We start from the raw sequence: 14,085 nt of genomic DNA on the forward strand, positions 1-14,085 counted from the left end.
AGCATCTTCAGATAACAGGTGGCAGAACTTCATTTCACCTCTGTAGGTCTGCTGTGTGGCTTCTGGCCTCTCTTACAGTGTTACTTCCATCAGATACTTGTTTTGTTAATATGATGTCCCTCAATACCAAAGGTGACATGACCTCTTTGGAAAATGCCAGTGTCTGGTACCCAGGTGGGCTGAGGAGAAGCTGTGTAGACCAAGAACAAATTGCACAGGGGATGCTCATCTTTGCCTCCTACCTTCCTCCAAGTAATTAGCTCCATGGGGAAATTCAGGGACATGGTACAGGTTCTCGGTAGCTATGCAGTGTGACTGTAGGGAATTGCTCGGATTTCTTTGGCTACAATTTCTAAAGCCAGAGTGACAATAAAATGTATTCACACTAGGTGCTCAAACTGCATCAAACTTCTGGTTGTCAGATGGAATGCATTCTGTAGGTACAATGAAAGTATCTTCATGTCAATTATTCCTTATAAAAAGTCACTTATGTACAGATGATTAGACAAGCTTGCATTAAGCACCTGCATTTCATTTTTATTACAGTGAACAAATAAAATTAGGATAGAGAAGAAATAAATGAGAATAATACATAATTTGCTCTCAAAAGATCAGAATTCAAATCCTGGCCATGTTATATACTTACTAGTTTTGTGATTTTATGTCAGAAAATGGATGTTATGTCATATTCTCAGAGTCTCAGTTCTTCACATATACGGTATAAAATAGATATAATAGTATCCAAGACACAAGGTGGTTCTGAGAGCAAATAAAATTGAACATGTAAAAAAGCTTTTGTAAATTATAGCTTGCTATACAGATTTTCACAAGTGGAAAATAAACTCAATTTTCTCATTTAAATTTCTAAATTTTAAGTAAGATTCTCTCAAATTAGTCAGGTTTGAATTTTTAACCTAGAGTCAGAGAAAAATGCATCTGTGTGTAAGGTAAAGAAGAAATAGCAAATTCATTAGTTGTAATGTTCCTATTTTCAAAGATATGCTTCAAATAGAAGTAATACTAAAATAATCGAGCCAAAGTAAATGCAAAGTGTTTGCATACTATAATTATGTTTGAATTTTATGTCTTATAGTCCATATAACAAAAACAGAATTTCAAATTGAAAATATCAAAACTTTTTAGGTTGTAAAAATATTACAAATACTGTTATAAAAATATAAAACTTCTTTCTGATATAAAACTTAATTATAAAGGTACCAGACAACCTAAGGAAAATATTTATAAGTCATGTGACATAGGTAGTTTTATATTCTTATTATACCACGAACTCTTAAAATAAGGTGGGGGAACTCTTTCAGAAAAGAAAGACAATCCAATATTTTAAAAAGGCAATCCAGAAAAGACAAAATACAAAAAGACAAAGTATGTATACATTTTTCTAGAACACCCTGTATATACAAATGCTTAATAAATGTGAAAAAAATGTCTGTCATCACTAAATAATACAAATAAAATAAACATTTTTGATGTAGCATATTAACAAAAAAATTATAAAATTTCTGAACTTTGTATTAGTGAGAGTGGAGAAATATACACATTCATGCACTGTTGGTAGTAATGAAAACTACTTTGAGTTTTCTGAAAAATGATTGGCCCTATGTATCATCATGTCAATTATCCATAACCTTTGGCCTTGGAACTCTATGTCCAATGCTTTATCCTAATATATAATGCTGTAAATTTCAAAAGATTTACACTAAAAAATAAAAATAAAATGATGTACACTCAAGTATGTTTCAAAATAGTGAAAAATATTTACCCATAAAGAATGAGTAAGTAAATTATGGAACCCATAGCCAGAGTTTCTCAACCTGTGGGTCGCGAACAATGAAAGTACATCCTGCATATCAGATATTTATATTACGATTCATAACAGAAGCAAAATTACAATTATGAAGTAGCAACAAAAATAATTTTATGGTTGGGGGTCACCACACACAACATGAGGAACTGTATTAAAGGGTCGTGGCATTAGGAAGGTTGAGAACCACTGCAGGCAGTGGGAAACAGCACAACCATTTTAAATGATGACATAATTCTGTAATTATTTACATAAGAAGATGTTCATGATATGTGTCCAAGTAGGGGAAATAAATGGTTACCGAACATGTTCAGTATGATCACATTTGTACTGAATTTTAAAACTATATCTGTATGTTTGTATATACACATGGAGAGACAGCTCACAAAACTTGTCATCTGGACTGATGAAAGAAGTGACTCCTGAGTTCTAGATTTTTATATGGCTTAACATTTTGTTTATAATATTTGGTATAGTTTGACTTTTTTACAAAACACATGTCACTATTTCAGAATCTTGTATAATCAGTAGTCCTATTACTGTATAACCAAAACAGATTATCTCCACTATAGAATGACAGGCAGTTTCAAAAGACTCCATGAAATTATAATTGGGTAATAAATTTATAATAAGTATCAAATAAGAATTAATTCATTTTTAAAATAAAAGGCAAGGAGTTCTAGTTTTATTCAAAAAATTTTCTGCTTTGAAAACTTACCTGATTTTTTGAGAAACTATAATAAGCTTACTCTGAAAAAGGATACACCCAATTGCTTAAATAATGTAAATAGCATCTTGACAGCTATGATTCTCAATGCTTCTCACATGGATTCTGTCCGCCTCTCTCTCCTATTCTGGACTCTTCTAGTGTTAAACCAGTTCTGTGTCTCTTACTACTAAACGCCAATTCTATGGGAACTGCATTACCAGTGCATAGAGACATATGGCTGCATTATTTAAACTGAGAAATTGTGCCTATTTATTCTAGATATTACATTATTATAAGATCAAATACATTTGTCTTTCATTGTTGGTTGGAAGTGCATTTATACTATAAAATATAGTTTGATGATTAGATCACCAACTGAAAGAAAAGGTGCACTCCTTTTGCCTCTATGAGATGACCATCATCTTAGGCATGTTCGTCTGATGTTTTATTCTCTGCGATTTAGGCAGTGGGGAAGGATTACAGTGAAAAAAGCACTGGCTGTTTAAGTACAAAGAGCTAGTAAACTTTCCTTGAGGAGCAGCTGACAGCATTTAACCTACAAGGCCCAGAAGTTTCAGATCAGAAAAGGATGATGCAAGCGCTCTTTCCTGTTGAGGAGTCCGAATACCATCCAAACACTCTCCCTAAGAGAATTCATTTGGATAGCAACGACTGTTTCACTTTCCATTAAATATAAATATGGCATGTATGGGACTGAATATTAAAATGGAAGTTTGTATGATAAATAGGAAGACTCTATAGTGAAGAAACACTTTGCACTTTGGTTTCTGGCTCTCCAAGATAAAGATTAGTAGGCTTGCCCTGGCCGGTGTGGCTCAGTTGGTTGGAGCATTGTCCCCTATACAGAAAGGTCTCAGGTTTGATTCTGACCAGGCCATGTACCCAGGTTGCGGTTTTGATTCCCTGGTCAGGGCACCTTTGGGCAACCGATCAATGTTTCTCTTTCTCTCTCTCCCTCTCCCTGCCTCTCTCTCTAAAATCAATTTTTAAAAATTAAAAAAAAAAAAAAAACATCAGTAGGCTCTTCCTTGTAGCTCCTGGTAGGAGATGTAGTATCTTTATGATCACTGGTAGCTCATGCCTTTGTTGAGACAAAAGGATAGCTTTTACTCAACATGAATGAGTCCATTTAAAATCAATACACTAAAGAGTTAAGCACTGAAATTGATTTAGAAGTGGAACACAAAGCAAAGGGAGAAAAGTACCACTAGCCTCAAGCCACAAAGCAGGGTTTTCTAATAAGTGGTTGCTTAGCTGTGTCTACAGGCAAAAAACAAACTGGCCACTCTGTCTTCACTGAGGTGCAAAGTGCAATCTGGAGCACAGATTCTCAAAGAGCAATGTGTAGAAGAATCATCTGGAAAGGTTTTTAAAATTCATATTCCTGGGCCCCACCCCCAGAGATTATTAATTATTCAGGAGGGAAGAAGTGATGCCCAGAAATCTGTCTTAGCAGTTGCCTCTCCCCGACCCCCCACCTCTCTCCACCCACTCAGTTTAACAGGAAGAAGACAAAGAACAGTCTGGCTCATGAAACTGAAGAAAGTTTTATTGGTCCCAGAATGCTTGTGAGACTCCGGGGTCTAGGCAGTGCTGCATATCAAATCCAGATTAAAGCAATAAACACTTCCAAAGATTATACTGAATAGACCAAACTACAGACTGTGACTTGAAGTAGGCCTATCTCCAAACAACCAAATGCTTTTAGGCAAACAATAAAGATTTTTAAATGCTCTAGGAATAAATCCAGTTCCCCCCCCCCCCCCCCCCCCCGACAAACAAAATCCTACATATAACCTTTACTTAAAAACAAAACAAACAAACAAATCAGAAATAGTTTGTGATATGGAAGAAGACCTAGTGATTCAAAATAAATAGAGTAACAAGGTGGACTACATAAAGAAGAGTCCAAGGCCCACATCCTTGGACTCTTGGGAAGCCATTGTGGAAACACAGAGCTTTAGAACTACCACAGAGGTTCCTGCTGAGACATGACATTTGAGTAATAAAATGGGCAAATGAATGGGAAAGAGCTATCAGTTTAGTCCTTCAACAGCCACTTCTTGCTGATGTCAGACACTGGAAAGACAGTAAATCGATAAGAATGGCTCCTGCCTTCAAGTTGCTTAAAATGCTGGGAAGAGGGAGGGGAGGGAGCAAGTGGCTGTGAAGACAACACATATGAATATTATTTCAATCTCTAATAAGCAAAGAAAAAAACAAACTAGGCCAATCGGTGGGGCTGGCACAGATGCAGTGAGTAGATGCCAAGGAAAACTTCCTGGAGAACAGGATCTCTAAACTGGCAAGAAAAAAAAGCATTCGAAAGAGAAGGAATGGCATGAGCAAAAGCACAGAAGCGTGAATTACAGTGTATGGAGGGGGCGCATACAATTCATAAAGCTTAAAATGAGAAGCAGGAGGGGTAGGAGTAGGCTGGGAGGTAGAAGTGGCTCAGTCATGGAGAATCTCACAGAGAAGTCTGGTCGAATCCTCAGTTGGGGATTTTAATTGGAATAGTATGATCAGATTCGCATTGAGGAAGATCTTATTTTGTAGAAATAAGAAGGAGGGAATGGAGACAGTTAAGTAGACCAGAGAGACAGTTATGAGGTCACAAGGATGACTGAACTGGGGCCATGGTAATAAAAACTATGAAATGCTTTGGACAGCAGAAACCACGATACAAAACCAAGCAGCCGCAGTAGCATGATTTAAGCAGCAGCACTTTAAACAACTCAAAAGCAAGAAAAGAATAAGAAGCTCACTGATACTCATTGAAAGGGTCCATCTTTGTAATCCCCACACATCCTGCATGGAACCTTAATCCAGTGAATCCTGATGTGAATGAATGATGAGGCACAAAGTCAGAGTGGCTGGGTGTGGAGAATGTTTGCCCTCATGCTAAAAAGTCCCAGACTATAATAATCTCTAAGTACCGCGATTTACTTTCTTGATGTGCCATTTTCCTTTTGTGTCCAATTGCAAAGCAGTCACTCCTTCTCCTGGAAGTTTTTGTGGACAGAGAACCAGAGAGGCAAGGCTGTTAGAACTGTGTGCAAAATAAGAACAGAGCTCCCAGAGAAGCCCGAGGGATGCTCCCAGGAGTAAAGCATACTAGAATCATTCTTAGACTTTTTGACATTTATTTCAGCTGCTTGAATGCAGCATTTTTTCCTTTCTTACTTTCAGGTGTTCAGTAGTGTTTGCAAATTGAAGATGTAATACAAATGACTTCTGGGCATATATTATGAATCACTATTAAGTAAATAATCACTTTCTTAGTTCATTCTACAAACCATGACATCCAGAGGACTTAAACTCAGTGAGGATCACCTAAGGAGCTCTCAAAAAATATCAAAGCCGTGGCCTTAACATCCCACGAACTGAATCAGAGTCTCAGGTGGTGAGCCCCTGGCATTGATAGGAAAACAAACAGACGAACTGTCCAGGTGATCTTAATGAAAAGTCAGGTTTGAGGTCCAGTAATCATTCAGAGCCAAAAAGAGACCACAGATAGGAAGGCAAGAAAAATATGGTGCCTCTGATGACTGTTACTTGAGGGCAAAGTACATCTCCCAAGCCCAAGGAACAAAACAAAGAAACTGGCTTTCCAGAGATGATTGGTAGGAGAGGGAGGACATTTTAGTTAAAAGAAGTCTTTCTTCTCTCAAACCATCGTCTAATCCTCCCATATGCATACCTCCAAACCATTTGAACTATCATCTGACACTGTTCATGGAGAGCAGAGGAGAAAAATGCTATCATTGATTATTAAAATTCTGATGAAAAAGAATAAAGTCTGGAAGAAGATCTAAAATTACACATCTAAATGTGAAATTCCTACATCACAGAGTAATCTGTTAGACCACCAATGCTAGATCAAAATAATTTTAGTCACTTAACTGCCCATAATCTATACAAATTCTTATATGGTTGGCCCCAAAAATCACCATAGGAAATTGTCACGTATTAAATTCAGATCAGGGTGGTTTTCAGATCAAATAGTGGTATTGGGATGCATTAGACACGTTTGCTATAGCATGATGGTAATAAGGTTAGGTAAATATAACCCCACAACTTAATAGATTATAATAATAATAAATGATGGGTAGAGATACTAGTGCTAAAAATTCCTGAATGCTTCTGAATCATGACGTATGTTGGACAGTCCCAAGCTGGTTCAATGACCTTTATCTGCATTGAGTGTGAATGTTGCCAGCCTCCATGTGATAATATCACCTCATCTCCTCTGAGACCTCATGGCATCATCATCAGCTTCTATAGCACGAGCCACAGGGGGGGCCTCACACAGAGCCATCCGTCCTTGCTAACGCTGGAGACAACAGAATCATATTTTCTGCAACCGATAGAGATCATATTTGATGAGACAGAAAGAGAAGAGGGGGCCTCTCCCTACTTCCTCTTTTCATCTTTTGAATTCGGCCCCATTTTGCTGGCCAGATACAAATCCTGGGCTAAGGTCTTCCTCATCCAGGGTCGCCGCTGGTAACTAATATCTCCTGCTCTGACCCTGACTATCTCAGAGAAAAGTAGAGCGGCTCCCTTTCCTGCCCTGCTCCAATGCTTACTAAAGCAAAACTGAAAAACACGCATTACAGGCAGAAAAGCAATCACGTTCACCAAGGACTCCCAGGCCTGACTCCCCCCTTCGGCAGCTCTGCCCAAGTGAGCCGCTGAAGAGAGAAACCACAGGTCATGGGCCCGGAAGCTAAGACGGATCCTCTGTGAGTGCAGGCGTGTGGAGGGGGTGCGCAGGGTTTGCGTGGCTAATGAAGCGGGTGGAGGGAGAGGCCTCGGCGTCCCAGGGCAGGCGGGGCCGCCGTGGGGCTCACTTCCAGGACTGCGCCCCGAGGCCATCACCCGCAGGCCTGCCCACTCAGGGCGTGATTCCCAGCCCTGTTCGCCCACTCTCACTGTCTCAAAAGCAGATAAAATCGTGTTTGTTCCCAACAAACACAGGTAGTGGGGCTCAGCTCTCAGGTAATGCTGAAACTTGACAATGTCGGATGAGTCAAAATCCTTCAGGGCAGAAGCGTTGTGACATTTAGGATCGGAGTTATTTTTGACGAGTGGGGCCCTGCATGAGCTGCAGAGGTAAAGGGAAGGCTCTGAAGCGATTGCGCATGCGCTTGGCTCTATTCACAGCAGCCGTGGGAAACCTGGATCCAGCACGTGTGGAAGGCAAGGCCGCATTCATTTCCTTCCTGGGGAGCCCGGGGGACCGTTACAGCACACGTTGCCCAAGGAGGAGGAAAGCCTGTGGTTTTGCAGCCCCCACAGGTAAGTGGGGAACAGTTTTCTGCTGTCCCCAAAGACACTTGAAAGGAAATGGAATGTTCCAGGAAAGGAAAAACAAGCCATTTGTTAATTAATGGAGCCATTTTGGGGAAAAGAAAAAGAACAAGGATGGAGTTAAGAATGAAACAATACATATTAAAGAAATATGAGGCTCCTATGAAGATAATGCCTCCATCCAAAGTTCATACTGCCCCCCCCCCCTCTCCCACCAGCACTGGTAATATAGGGGTGCCCTCTCCCAGGCAAGGACCATCCCCTTGCTTTTTCAGTTCCTCCACCATTGCTGGAGCTCGGATTCAGAGGGCCCATGGTAGGTGGGCCTGTGATCCCAGGGTCTCAAAATCTCATTCCTGTTCTTTGACCTGTGCCTTGCACAGTGGCTTCCTCAGTAAAGCCCTCCCGACTTTAAAGTGGGGGTCATGAAGATGAAATGTTATTTTATTTAGTCCTTTTACCTGTTCCCAGGCTATGCAGGCAGGCAGTAAAATTAATTAAATCAACACTCTCCATTACCACTCCTATTTCCCCAGAATAAATTGTCCCTCTCTCGAAGAAAGAGGATTTTCCCCCTAAAGGCTGTTTAAAAATGGTAACACAACCTCTGTTACAAAAGCAGGAGGACTGGCAATAACATGTGCAAAATTATCTTTTCTAAATTTAATTAAACTCACATTGCAAGGATGTCTTTTGCAGCCACCGTCTTGGGGCTTGGGCATTTTGGAGCATATTTGGAGAGCTTGGGGAAGGAGGGTGGTGGGAAAATCTATTTGCTGAAACAAAGTGAAAAGACTTCTCTCACTGTCACCTGCCCCAAGTGAAGGAGGCTAAAGAGCCCACAGGGAGGGAAGACAGAGTTATGGGTTGAGGAGCTTACCCTGATGGCAATGTCTTCAGAGAGAGACAGTTCTTAATCTTTTTGGCTCAAAGACCCCTTCCAGAATCTGCTAAAAGTATTGGGCCCTTTCCATAGAAAAATTTACATATGCGCCTGCCATACTCAATTTTTTACACAATTCCAGGGGCTTTCTCAGACTCTGGAAGCGCACCCATGGATTATGTGGGCCCAGGGAGGCACTTCCCTTAAAGGCCCTTCTCCTGGAGAATTGACTAAGAACAGCATGGCACCCCTAAGTGCAGGCCTGGTACTGAGGAGTAAAGAGACTACTGTGCTTGATGTTGTAACACACTGGCCACCAAGTGACACTGATTTGACATCCTGTATCTGAATTTCATTTTAAGAGGAAAGATAGTCTCATCACTCCACCCTAGGCACTTACTTGATCAGCCAGCAGCACTGGGCATCTGTGCCCTGCAGAGCACAGATGCCACAGAAGTGCCACACATGTGCAATACTCATGGCAGAGCCCATCAAGGCCTTGGGAGCTGGGGGTATGACCAAGCAAGGGCACCGGTACCAAGTGAGAAGTGGGTGTAAACCCTTCAGTGATATTTGTTCCAACAGGCTGGTGAGGCCCAGGAACATTCAAATTACATCTAATAAGTAAATTCTTCAAATCATTATTTGGTACTAGGAATGTTAGTAAGATATGGAGGATTTCTGGAGTAAAGAAATTTTAGCACCTCTCCATGGTAAAGTCTTTACTGTCGATATCTCTGAACACAGCAGCTCTTAGAAAGGTGTGTGGCCAGGTGGGTGGATGTTTTTCCGATATGGGAGCTCTGCAAGGGGCTGGGCATATAGGTTGGTGATAGAGGTGGAAGTAGAGGCAGCCATTTAATGTGCGTATATGCTCACCCCAGCCCACAGTGTCAGGAAGCCACACAGACTTGCTGAATCTCAGGAATAAATTTGTTTCAAGAAGCAGGCTCAGTAATTGAAAGATTGTTGTCTTATTCGTTTATTTACTTCCCTACTCCAGTTTACCTGCTCTTTCTTTCAATGCACTGAACTACACAATTGTTATTAGAATCTATGTTCTCAATATAATGGGGGCGGATGCGCCCAGGTGCTAAAAATATTGATGCCTAAAATACAGCAAATTTAGATTCTGCTGAAGCTCACCTATACACTTGAGCAGGTTGGTTAACCAATCCTGTTCTCTTAGAGGCAAGATGAGGGGTTCTGATGACCTCTAATGTACCTTCTAATCATAATCATGGCCATAATGCCTTGATTTTATATGGGTCTCTGCTATTCACAGACCACTTTCTCTCATTTAATCTAGCCAACTGGTGAAGAGCACAGCTCCAGAGTGAGACTACCTGCCTAGGTTCAACTCCTGGCTCTATCTCTTACTGAAAAGAAAGAATTTTGCCAAAAGACTGCCTTTGGACTTGGACTGCAGCTCTTTCTTGGGTCTTCAGCCTACCCTAAAGATTCTGGACTTCCCAACGACTGAAAGCCTCCACAATCATGTAAGCCAAGTCCATAAATACATATATTTATGTTATATATATATATATATATATATATATATCTCCTATCTAATAAAAGACAAAAGGGTAATTGACCGTACCTTCGCTACACTTGCCATTGGCTAATCAGGGTGATATGTAAATTAACTGCCAAGAAAATGGCGGTTAACCACCAACAAAGATGGCGGTTAATTTGCATATGTAGGCACCAAGCGACAGAGCGAAGCCGGCTGGCCCCGGGCAGGAGCAGTGAGCGAAGGCCAGTGTGGTGAGCAAAGAGCAAAGAGGGAAGCCCACCGCGCTGGCCTCAGCCACGCCCCCGGGGCCCAAGTGCGGCAAGTGAATCTGGGTGAGAAGTTAATTCTGTGGTTTGGTGTCCTGGCTCTCCTGGGGCCAGGGGAAGGCAAAACAGGAATCCCTGCTCTGAGAGTTCAGGGTCATGGGGAGCACACTGCCCCCTGGTGGAGCACACGAGTGGTGCCGGTGGCAGGGACCCTCTCAGACCAAATGCTGGTCAGAGACCAGGGTGGCTGGTGGGGTTGGAGAGCCCCCCTGATGCGGACACTCCGCCACACCCCCAGCAAAGAGCAAAGGCCTGGGTTCCGGGCGCCGGAGGAAAACTGGTGCCAGCAGCCAGGGGAAGGGTCCCCCGAGGGGCCCCAGACTGCGAGAGGGCACAGGCCGGGCTGAAGGACCCACCCAGGTGCACAAAAATTTGTGCACCAGGCCTCTAGTATACACACACACACACACACACACACACACTCACATTTATATACATCCTATTGGTTCTAAACAGTTCTATACATTTCAAAGCAAAATGACTGGTTTCTCTGCTACCACTAAGCTCCAATATATTTAACAATACAAGACCTATTATGTTGAAAGGCAATGTCATGTGATGAGTAAGAACATGGGCACTGCCTAGTTTGAATCCTGGTTCTATCACTTACTGTAAATTGACATCAAGTAACGTAACCTCTCTGGTCTTCAGTTGTTCCATCTGACAGTAATAGCTTCTACAGACTAGAATTCATTTTTTAGTATATGTGCTGCTAAGGCCGGCACCCATAGAATTCTTAAAGGTGCAAATGTCCTAACACCTATAAAGGCTTTTAGTACAGTCTAGCATCTAATAAACTCTCAGTAATATTAGTTATTATGTTCCTTGCTCCCTGTATCTGGTAGACTCATACCAAGTGAGGAAAAAGCAGGCTGAGTGCTTAGAATTTGAATAATTCCCTATTAAGCTACTGTACCAACATATTGTGTGATTTCCGTGGCATCTCCATTTCTCTGCTATAAAATGGAGCAAAACAGATGGGCTGTGAGTTAAAGCACTGTGAAATCCTTAGGTAAAAGGTGCCCCTGAGCATTATCATACAACAGGAGATTGGGTGTTATTTTAGGGCAGATTTTATATTTTTAATATATTTTAAATGTTTTTTCAGTCAATACATGGGGTGAGGTAAATAAAGTGTTGTTAGAATAGAAATTCATAAACAGTGGTTTTTGCACTCCCCTGCTATATTCAACTCACTGCACAGAGTTTGAAAAATTTTAAAAAAATCCTAATTTTTCTGGGGTTTGCACTTTCTGGAATCTAGTTCTGATAAACAAGGCCATGTCAAGTCTATTTGGTTGACTTGGACAAGCTCAAGCATTTGTGAATAAATCATAGGATATCTATTTATTCATTTTTTAAATAAGCAGCAAGCCAGAATCAGTATCTTTTCTCAACCAGGTTGTTTTTAGAGTATTTCAAAATTCCATAATACTTCCAAGATGACCAAACTCATCTACTCTATGAGTTGCAAAGATGATCTCCTTTCAGTCATTCAAGGGAATATAATAAAAATAGCCATAATTATGTCCATTGCATAATAGACATTTCCAGAGATAGCATGGTTTAAAATTGGACCTGATTTTTATTCTGTTTCTGACAATTATTAGCTATGTGACTTTGACAAATTATTAACTTTGTTATTATTTTTTAAACGAGGTAATATGTAACTATTAAGCTACTATGTGAAAAGTATCTAACCCAATGCCTAGCACATAATAAGCATTTCCTCTCCTGTGGCCCGGTGGTGAAAGATTCTATAATCTTGGTGTGACTTTAGAGCCCTCAGGTTTTCAGGTCATTCTCTTGAGGGTAAAGCTGAGTTAACAGAATATAACAGTTATTTTGCTTACTGCTCCTACCAGAATTAACAGCAACCCCTGGAATTATTTCCTCCCTCAAATTCCCCAGCTCGGAATTCTATGCAGTGATTAATATCAATGGGACTGCAATCAGGACCCAGGTAGCCTGCTATTTCTACACCTGTCATCAAGGTCTCCAGGCCAGGGCTTGAGGCAAGCAAACCCACAGCCTCTGGTGTTCCCTGGAGGCTGCCAGAACTGGTCTTTTTGCAAGGAACTCCAGGCTCTAAAGGGGTATAAAGGGAAATTTAGAGCCTCTCTCTTATATGTGTTTAAGTTAAACGTATATATATCTCAAGTCTTCACCATCAGGCACTAACATCCATTTTTAATTTCTGATACAGAGGGCTTATCTTTCTTTGTATGTTCATTAACTTTCTATGTCTAGAGATGACTCTTTTAGAAGAAGTAATACAAACATTGAAAGAAGGTCATAAAAGCCAGCATACTGGGGAAATGCAAATCAAAACCACAATGAGATACCACTTCACAGGGTTAAGATGGCTATTATTTTTTTTAAAAGCACACACAGAGAAAATAATAAGTGTTGACAAGAATAAGGAGAAAGTGGAACTCTTGTGCATTGCTGGTGGGAATGTAAAATTGTGCAGCCACTATGGAAAATAGTTTGACTCTTCCTCAAAAAATTAAATCCATATGATCCAGCAATTACACTTCTGGGTAGCCCCCCAAAGAATTGAAAGCAGGGACTTGTGCAGATAAGTGTGTACCCATGTTTATAGCAGCATTATTTACAATAGCCAAAAGGTAAAAACAATCCAAGTATCCACTAATAAATAAACAAAATGTGAGATATATATGATGGAATATTATTCAACCTTAAAAATTAAGGAAATTCTAACACATGCTACAACATGGATGAATCTTTAGACATTATGCAAAGTGAAATAAGCCAGTTACAAAGACTAAATACTCAATGATTCCACTCATATGCAGTTCTTAGAGTAGTCAAATTCATAGAGACAGAACGTAGAATGGTGATTGGAGAGGCTGGGGAAGGGAAAATGGGGAGTTATTGTATAATGGATATAGAGTTTCAGTTTTTCAAGATAAAAAAAAAGGTTTGGAGATAGGTAGTATTGACAGTTGCACAACAATGTGAATGTACTTAATGTCATTTTGTTATGTATTTTACCATAATTTCTAAAAATTAGTTAGTTTGAAGTAGTTTTTAAGAAACAAACATACCAAAAAGAACTAGATTTTTTTTTCTGAAAGAGTACTTTTTAACAAAATAATAGATTCATTTCTAGGAGAAATGAATATTCTGTCCTTTGGGCAAAGGTGTGGGCATATACTGAGTGTAACAATATGCACTCTCCTTCTACTTTTTTCTGTTTCATTTTTAACAAGAAGATTGGGACCAGTCCCTCAGCTAAAGTGTAGGTAGGCATTGATCATCTTTAGCAGATTCCTTCACATCCTAAGACTTCCTCTGCTTCTTTTTTCATTCAAACAAGCTCCCTGCAATGATAAGAAATCAATCTATACTGGGGTGAAATAACTCATTACAGTTTAAAGTGGCACTCTCCTCTTGGGAAGAGGTATATTTGGCTAGCCTCAAAGCCCTTAGCTCAAGCAATAGCATAGTTACAACTGAAATTTGAAA

Source organism: Myotis yumanensis, unplaced genomic scaffold (genome assembly GCF_028538775.1).
Source record: "Myotis yumanensis isolate MYYU_CA2020_CCGP unplaced genomic scaffold, mMyoYum1.0.hap1 SCAF_8, whole genome shotgun sequence".
NCBI classification, from domain to species: domain Eukaryota; kingdom Metazoa; phylum Chordata; class Mammalia; order Chiroptera; family Vespertilionidae; genus Myotis; species Myotis yumanensis.